Here is a 9,209-nt window from a genome sequence, read left to right on the forward strand (position 1 = left end):
AAATGGCCGTTGATCATCCAGACAAACACAGCTATCAGCAGAAAGCAGCTCCTGGGTTTGTGGAACTTGACATTTTACTAGACGTAGGATGACGCCATCATTCTCCCCCAAAACACCTGTGAGAAGTGTACAGAGTTTCTCTAAAACGAACGTTAATGAGAATAATTTTGCATAAAAGAACGTACAACATTGTCTTAAGCTCTTAGAACGTCTAACTGACCTTAACCTGCCCTCTACAGCCCCAGGTGCCATATGCTGGACACAAAATCAGTTCTATCTACAGTATGCTAACTTGAAACTCAAGGCTTCCCAGGGTCTCCTGCGAGAGCCAGATGAAGCTGTGGTTGATCAGATATTTTGTAAGTGGAGATTTTCATTTTTGCACCATTTTTCAGAAATGATGAGCACCTACTTCTAATTTCAAGTTCGTTCACTTAAAGCTCCTCCTTTTATATCTGTGGCTTTATTTTCATTTACAATCTGCCAGCCAGGATAAAAAGTCTTTAGTTCAGCACAAAAATTTGTAATTTTTTTTTTATTTTGACAGTAAATAACCAAAAATTTCTCATTTCAGTTTGCATAATGTAAAAATTTATTAATTTTTTAGGCTGATCAGCACAAATTACCTCTTCACATACAAGCTTGATGTCAATCAAGTTTCTCGTTCTTAAGTACAATTTGTGTTGGAGATGTCATAGAAACAATGCATCTACCAAAGAAACTTCTTCAGTGTTAGCTGAATGAGCGGCTGGAAAAGATTAAAATTATGCAGTAGTTAATTGATTAAGAATTAAATAGTCCTCCTTTTTTTAATGCCAATGCCTTGTTTTGGTTATTCAGGTAAGACACTGAGCCTTGGGTAGAAGACATGACCTCATCACCTTCCCACAATTTTGTCCAGTTCTGTGCAATTACTGCAACACGGGTAAGTTCTGGTGAGAGTCCCACAACGGCTTTTCCTTGTGGTTTGTGGAGCTGAGGAGGACAGGAGGTACTAATATTCAAAAGAACTAAAAAAACCCTCTGCTGGGACTCCAAATTCCTGAAACATAACAAAAAAGATGCTATCTATTGTGGGTTTTTTTTAAGAGAGAAAAAAATGAAAGAAAACTCACATGTATTACATGTGTGATACAAATTTTAAAATCAGACTGAATGGGAAATGTTCAGTGCAAAACTGCCTTTTGTGACCCAAGGACCTTTAAGAAGCAGGGTTATGGTTTTAAACTGCATTTTCAGTTTCAGAGTAGGCTTATCTATCACATCCTGCTTATTTTAAACTGGCTTTAACCACAGCTGTCTTTAATAATATATTCTTCATTTTACCAACTAGTAAATAAATATAGAATGCATGATTTTAGTTCAATTTTCTGCAACAGTGATAGTCGTATGAGGGGTTTTTTTTCACCTATTATATAATGTGTGTAATAATACTGCCTGTGTTCATCTGCCATAGTTTTATTACCTGGTGATTTCAGTTCCTGAAAAATGTTGTTAATTGTGGCCTCAGTCGTTCATATAAGCTGATTTAAGAAAGATTTGTAGCATGAAACGTCACTCAGAAGTGAATTACGGTGGCCTTGGTGAAACGTCACTCAAAAGTGAATTATGGGGCCTTACCACTATGCCATGTAACTTATAGATGGAAATGACCGGTCCAGCACCCACCAATGGGCCCTCTCCAGCATACATCTGAATGGCTTGTCCAATCCACTCTTAAATAACTCTAAAGCAACGGGTGTGAGGTCTTAGATGCTTAAAATATTACTGTACTATACTGTGACAATAGAATCATAGAATGCTTTGGGATGGAAGGGACCTTTAAAGGTCATCTAGTCCATCCCCTCTGTAACTGGCAGGGACATCTACAACTAGATCAGGTTGCTCAGAGCCCCATCCAGCCTGGCCTTGAATGTTCCCAGGGATGGGGCATCTACCACCTCTCTGGGCAACCTCTTCCAGTGTTTCACCACCCTCATCGTGAAAATTTTTTTCCTTATATCTAGTCTGAATCTACCCTCTTTTAGTTTAAAACCATTACCCCTGTCGCAGCAGGCCTTGCTAAAAAGACTATCCTCATCTTTCTTATAGTCCTCCTTTAAGTTTTGAAAGGCTGCAATCAGGTGTCCCCAGAGCCTTCTCTTCTCCAGGCTTAACAACCCCAGCTCTTTCCTCATAGCAGAGGTGTTCCAGCCCTCTGATCATTTTTGTGGCCCTCCTCTGGACCCGCTCCAACAGGTCCCTGTCCTTCCTGTACTGGGGACCCCAGAGCTGGACGCAGCACTCCAGGTGGGGTCTCACCAGAGCAGAGCAGAGGGGCAGAATCACCTCCCTTGACCTGCTGGCCACGCTTCTCTTGATGTGACCCAGGATACGGCTGGCCTTCTGGGCTGCGAGCGCACATTGCTGGCTCATGTTCAGCTTTTTGTCTGTCAGTACCCCCAAGTCCTTCTCCATGGGGCTGCTCTCAATCCCTTCATCCCCCAGCCTGTACTGATACTGGGGATTGCCCCGACCCAGGTGCAGGACCCTGCACTTGGCCTTGTTGACCCTCATGAGGTTCACACAGACCCACTTCTCCAGCCTGTCCAGGTCCCTCTGGATGGCATCCCGTCCCTCAGGCGTGTCGACTGCACCACTCAGCTTGGTGTCATCTGCAAGCTTGCTGAGGGTGCAAGCAATATCAGTCCCAAATACTGCGCATCTCCTGAGAATTCATTTGGAAATTTTTTTTGGAGGGGGAAGTGGGGAGGAAGGGAATAATTACAAACAATCTCTTCTTTTTTTCCTATTTTTCTTTTCCATTAATAGAAAGCTAATATTAAATCCAGGCTCTGAAGTAGCCAAATTGCATCAAAGTCAGTCTGTGTTTTGTCAATGATGGTGCTGGTGCTAATAATTATTTCTGTTTTGCACTGCAGGCTACAGTAGTTATAGCAACGGTATTAATGACCCTATAAATGCTTCTGGGCTGTTTTGTATACTGCAAGATGACAATATAGAAAAATGAATAAGTTATTTTAAGCCAGAAAAAGCAGACCCAGAATATTATGTTGATGACATGGCTAGAGACCTAGAAAGCTCTAAAGAAATTTGGGATGAGAACCAAGCATCCTGATTCCCAACCATTTCTCTAACCACTGAAATGTATTCACAAATCTTTTGGGAAGGAGACTAGTGATTTTTAAGCCCTCAAATCAAGATCATCTCTGCAAAGTGAGAGCAATATTGACTTAATGGTTTATTACTTGTAGAAAAGAATAAATACATTTTTCAAGAGCTTTCATAGTTAGATGAATAGAATATGTATTTTCAAAACAATCTTTATGTGACAAAAAAGCAAAATTGAATAGATCATAAAGCACCGGAAGTTCCTTGAGGTGATGTCCTGATCCCTTTGGGCCTGTTCTTTAGTTGAAAAGTGTCTGCACTGGCTTCTGTTGGTGTTTGATAAGGTCCTATCACAGCTGATGATCAAGCTGATGATCAAGTCATGCTTGACTTGTGTAGAACCCATAGCTGCCCTCTGTGAAAGAAATATTGACTGAGACCATTAGCAATAAGGATGTTGTATTATACACTGAATATGTCATATTTCTTTTTTAAAGGTAAGCACTGAAAGATTCAGGCTTTCAAGTCGGCTGAATAGAAGTGAAGCCCTGGCTGAGTGGTTCAGCTCAGCACAAAGAACTAGAGCACAATGAGTTGTTCTTCTTTGTTAGTAATCCCGCTGCATCGCTCTTCAAGCTATTTTTGTTACTTGCCAGGTAAGTGTAAACTGTGCCTCCTTCATGTCCATGCTCATCTTCTAGCACTGCCTGGGCTCCTCCACAACTCAGCGCCACCATTGTTCTTATTCAAGTCCAATTTTACCAGTATGGCTTCTGTGGGGTTATTTGGTTTAGGTTCTGCTGAAGGGAAGCGATATTCATCTTTGTAGGAAGGAAAAAAAAAGCAACACAGTCTCTTTACTCTCCTGTGAAGAATAAGCATGGGAAGAAATGTCACTGAAGAGCAGGGGCTGAAAACATGTATTTCCATATTTCTTTCTTTTTCCTGTAGAGGGATTTGAAGAGTTAAAAATTAAAATTACATGTTTTGAATGAACTTGGCTTTAATAAATAATTCTGCTCTTCAGTAATTTCTTAAAAATTTATCACTCCTTAATATTTATGTTGTTTATTCCGTATTGGAAACCATAATTGGACCTACAATTTAGTAATGATATGATCCAACACATGGTTGTTTTGTTTATCTTCAGATAGAAAAACATTTTTGCTTCATGAAGCAACACCAAAAGGAAAATAGTTTTATTGTAAATCTCAAGTAGAGGAGCTTGCCGCCTGCTAATTCGGGGAACTTCTTTAGTGGTGCACTTAAAAGATTCATCCTAGTGGAGGAACTTGGCATGTGGGATACTTCAGAGTTCGTGGAAGAGTAGCATTATAATGCCTACATATAGTTCCCATTATAAACCCCTCTTTTGTTGCTGCTGTTTGAAAGGAAGGAAACAAAATTGCATTGCTTCAGATTGGATCACGGACGACTGGAACATAACGCTTTGCATTTGGGGTCTGTAGGTCCTGTCAGCCAGGGATCTCAAAAGAATTTGTAAGGCATCCATGATGAAAACTCAAGCTTGGTGCAGGCTTGGGAATCTCTGTAGTTTCTGCAGAACTTCTGCTGTGGAAAATGTTTCCATCTGCGCTAAACTAAATTCATCTGTTTAGTCTTTTGAAAGGTCAAAATAAGAAAGTGAGTCTGCAGAGTCCTCAGCTGTGTTCATTTCCTGCCTGCCCCATGGTTGTGTGCCCGGCATCTCTGATTAGTTCTATTTACATATTACATACATCACTGTCACAATTAATCTGCAGGAAGCTGGTTTCTGTTGACCCACTCAGTGTTTACAACTAGCTCTCCACAAGCCTATAGCAATGACATCAGTGCTCATTAGACAACTGCGTTTGAATGACCAGCTTCTGGAAGTGCTCACCTAGGACACTCACGTGCATTTTAAAAAGTGGTTTTTTTAGAGTGGTATTCGCAGGAAATGTTGAAGGCGGGAAGTACTCTAAACCCTGGCCAAAATTTCCTACTGGAGTTACGCACTACTGGATTTATTTCCATCTTACACAAACCCGGAGAGATTCCTCACATGATAACCTGCTTTTTTTCCAAGAGAAAGATTTTATCAATCCATGCTAACAGCGCAAGCAACAGCAAGTACTGGGCTGCGCGTTTTCTGGTCCTTTTGTGAAAGGTGTGGGAGAACAGAATGGAGAGACTATCGCTTAGTCATGCAAGAGGGCTGTGACTCCTGCTCCACTGAATATTAGCCATAAGATCAAATTCCCTACAGCAGACAAGGGAATAAAATGTGTTTTACGTCAGAACTGAGTCCGCTATTACTGAAATACTGTGAGGTTTAAGCAGAGCCCTCACGTTGGATGTCAGGCATGTCTTCCCTCTGCTCTTCCAGTCAGATGATTCGGGAATATCTCGGGGATGCTGCAGCACAGGTTGAACTACTAGGGCAGGCATTGTCAAACCTCCATAATGCAGAAGTAGGGAAGCCATAAGGAGCATTTTGTATTAAAAAGGTAGCTCTGCAGGGAAGAGGACTACCCCAGGGCTGGGAGAGCAGTCAAAACAGGTTTTGAAGGTCACACCTAAGTATTTAGGATGAAATTAGGCAGGACCTAAGAGCTTGGGTTCTACTGTAAAGCCACCCTTGATGCCTGAAATGTTGCATCAGTATAATATGGCACTGACACAGATATACCGGTCACAAGTGGTGTTCCCCAGGGCTCAGTATTGGGACCGGTTCCATTTAATATCTTTATCAGTGATCTGGACAAGGGGATCTCGAGTGCACCCTCAGGAAGTTGGGTGGGAGTGTTGATCTGCTGGAGGGTAGGAAGGCCCTACAGAGGGACCTGGACAGGCTGGATCGATGGGCCGGGGCCAACCGTATGAGATTCAACAAGGCTCAGTGCCGGGTCCTGCACTCAGGTCACAACAACCCCATGCAATGCTACAGGCTTGGGGAGGAGTGGCTGGAGAGCTGCCTGGTGGAAAAGGACCTGGGGGTGTTGGCTGACAGCCACAAGAACATGAGCCAGCAGTGTGCCCGGGTGGCCAAGAAGGCCAATGGCATCCTGGCTTGCATCAGGAACAGTGTGGCCAGCAGGACCAGGGAGGTGATAGTGCCCCTGTCCTCGGCACTGGTGAGGCCTCACCTCGAGTACTGTGTTCAGTTTTGGGCCCCTCACTCCAAGAAGGACATCGAGGTGCTGGAGTGTGTCCAGAGAAGGGCAACAAAGCTGGTGAAGGGTCTAGAGCACAAGTCTGATGAGGAGCAGCTGAGGGAGCTGGGCTTGTTTAGTCTGGAGAAGAGGAGGCTGAGGGGAGACCTTCTCACTCTCTACAACTACCTGAAAGGAGATTGTAGCAAGGTGGGGGTCGGCCTCTTCTCCCAAGTAACAAGTGATAGGATGAGAGGAAATGTCCTCAAGGTGTGCCAGGGGAGACTTGGATTAGATATTAGGAAAAATTTCTTCACAAAAAGAGTGGTTAGGCATTGGAACAGACTGCCCAGGGAAGTGGTACAATCACAGTCCCTGGAAGTATTCAAAAAACATGTGGATGTGGTGCTTAGGGACATGGTTTAGAGGTGGACCTGGCAGTTAGGTTAACAGGTTGGACTTGATCTCAGAGGTCTTTTCCAACCTTAATCATTCTATGATTCTAATTCTGCCTATTTAAAGCACAGTTAAGATTTCTGCAGTAATACTTTCTTCAGCTTATATGTTATTATGTTTTATTCATTGTTAGTTCTTCCTGGTAGTGCATTGTTCTGATGTCCTGATTTAGCTGATGTAAATGGTTCTAGGGTTTACAAAGTAGTATGGTGGATTGCTCATCAGAGCAGTAAAAAAATTGGTACCAAAAAATTGAAAAATTAGTCTCTCAGTCCTCAATATATAAATATATATGTGCATGAATATATAAATATATTAAATTATCTTCAAAGTCTGTCAAAAGAAGACAGTGTCTGAAGATCTTAAAGCTACCAGTTACTTTGATTTTTCTTTTCAGTAATTACCCACCAAAGTTCACCACTAAAATTACATATAATAATAATGCCAGGTCAAATTTGAATGAGTATGAAATCTTCAGAATGACTGAAAAATCTTCTAGGGAGGCTCAATTATTTTTTGAGGATCAAGAAAAGCTATATTCTAAAATATAAGTTGGGGCAGTTTTATTTCCTAGATGATGAAAGTTTTGCAGTAGTAGTTTCCTTTTCCTCCTCCCAATCTGTTATAAACCGTCCCTTATGAAGAGGCCGGCTTCAAGGCAGGGACACTCATTGTCAGTGTCCACCAGCCAGTCGTAGTTTCTCCTCTTCTTAGCTAATAGCAGAATTTCCAACAAAAGTCTTCAGTTATCAAGCATCAGTGTAACACTGGCTTTCCCAAAACTGCCATCCAATTTCTTCTTCAGATTTGCAAGAACCCTCGAGAAAAGCTTGCTGGTTACCTAATACCGTAATATGCAGAGGGCTGTGAATCTTAGTTAGTCTTCAGAAAAGCTTCAGGTATAGTAGAGATAAAGCTCTGATCTAGCCAAGTACTTATGCATATGTTTAATTTCAGTCATGCAAGAAATCTTATCTGATGCATTTGCTGTGTTGAATTGGAGACTATGCGATCTGGCCAAGATCCAAGACATTTTGGGATGCAGCAGATGTAAGCAGCAACATAAGAAAGAATTGAACCTACTCTTCGTTCTGGACTCTAGGCAGCAGTATGGATTTTATGGATTCTTCACTCTCACTCTTGCCATCATGTTTGTGACAAAAGACTTTGCCCTTTGGGCACTATCCATTTCTCAAATGTTTCTGGCTTTTAGCCTGAGTCATGACGTGCTTCATTATTAAGGTTTTGATTTGCCACAGTCCTTAACTTTTGCAAATCTTGACCTTCACAACCTTTGGTTTTCACACCAGTATCTAAACCTGATTCTCATCAGGTCCAATCTGCTGCTCCTGTCTCTCTCGCCTGAGTTTCTCTGTCACAGCTAGAATAACTGGAATTACAAAAATAAGTTTTGCAAAGCTTGCCAAAAATGCTTCCTCAAAACGGAGGAAATGTGATATTTGCACTCTTGGTATGCACACCAGGAAGCAAGCTATTCTAGTCTCTCTGTTGAGTAAAAACAGGTGATCATTTATCAGATTACACTGTCAATTTGATAAACATAAAACTTGTAATAATTTTTATATTGCTGTGGTCACCAAAACTAATAGAAATGTTGCATTTCATCTGTTGCAAATCAACCTAGATTGCCCGATGATAGAAACTGTTAGTCTGAAATCTGTCCTTGTGGCATGTATGAAATAATTTCCATTCCAATTGGCAGTGACCACAAGTCATTTCTTTTAATTCCTAGGGAAGGTCTGTAGACTGCCTTGCTTGATCCATAAGTGCCTTTCAAATCCAATTAGAGATTTTCACTGAAGCTAAGCAAGACTTTTTTTTTTTCCCCCAGAATGGTCTCCAAGATTAAAATCTTTGTTTTCTGATGACCAAATTACACCCCAATCCTGGCCATGTTGATCTATCTTCCCCAGCGGATGGAAGGTGAGGACAGCCCTAGGGGGGCCCAGGCGATGGGGTTGGCAGTGCAACGGCCATGGCTGTCCCTGTGCTCTCTATTGGAAAAACGCTGGCATGTCCTCTCTCCTTTCCTTCAAAAAAGGGGGTGCGAGCAGCCCTGCTTCGAAATCAACATCCCAGGTGTTTTCCAGTCAAATCCAAGAGAGCTGTGTGCGAGAGCTGCATGCATCCCTCTGCTGCTGGCGCCTGCCTGCCTTCTGTCTGTCCGTCCGTCTGTCCTGCTTCACGCTGGCATTTGTCTGACGTGGCCCAGCTGAGGGGGGCTTGCTTTGGTTTGGTTCCGTTTGGAGTAGCAATACACAGAGCAATATATTTTTAAGGACTAAGGTATCAGTAAAATAGTGTGATCTTTTGCACATATTTTGCCTAGGAGGTTCTCCGTTGAGAGGAGTTGGTTGGGTTTTTCCCAAGAAACGCAGCGCCCGGGCTCGCCAGGCCCGCTTCCAGCGTGGGGCACAGGCCTAGGCGCGGCAATGGCCTTGGCTCCCCGCCGGGGCCCACCGAGGGGCAGAGCCGCAGCCTCCACCA

The 9,209-nt window shown here is 42.6% G+C and overlaps 1 long non-coding RNA gene across 2 annotated transcripts; it reads left to right on the top strand.

Annotated features, from left to right (window-relative positions):
- The first annotated feature begins 171 nt into the window (after nucleotides 1–171).
- On the top strand, nucleotides 172–7,730 carry LOC148052179 (uncharacterized). 2 transcript variants are annotated; one of them, XR_015698970.1, is made up of 4 exons: nucleotides 172–359; nucleotides 841–925; nucleotides 3,609–3,767; nucleotides 7,659–7,730. It is a non-coding gene; the product is annotated as an uncharacterized LOC148052179 (long non-coding RNA). The 2 variants fall into 2 exon arrangements; XR_015698969.1 differs by lacking the exon at nucleotides 7,659–7,730 and having other exon boundaries at nucleotides 3,609–4,707.
- The last annotated feature ends 1,479 nt before the right edge of the window (nucleotides 7,731–9,209 follow it).

This window comes from Nipponia nippon, unplaced genomic scaffold (assembly GCF_047370975.1).
Source record: "Nipponia nippon isolate SJK-2023a ecotype South Korea unplaced genomic scaffold, ASM4737097v1 scaffold_5, whole genome shotgun sequence".
In the NCBI taxonomy this organism is placed as follows: domain Eukaryota; kingdom Metazoa; phylum Chordata; class Aves; order Pelecaniformes; family Threskiornithidae; genus Nipponia; species Nipponia nippon.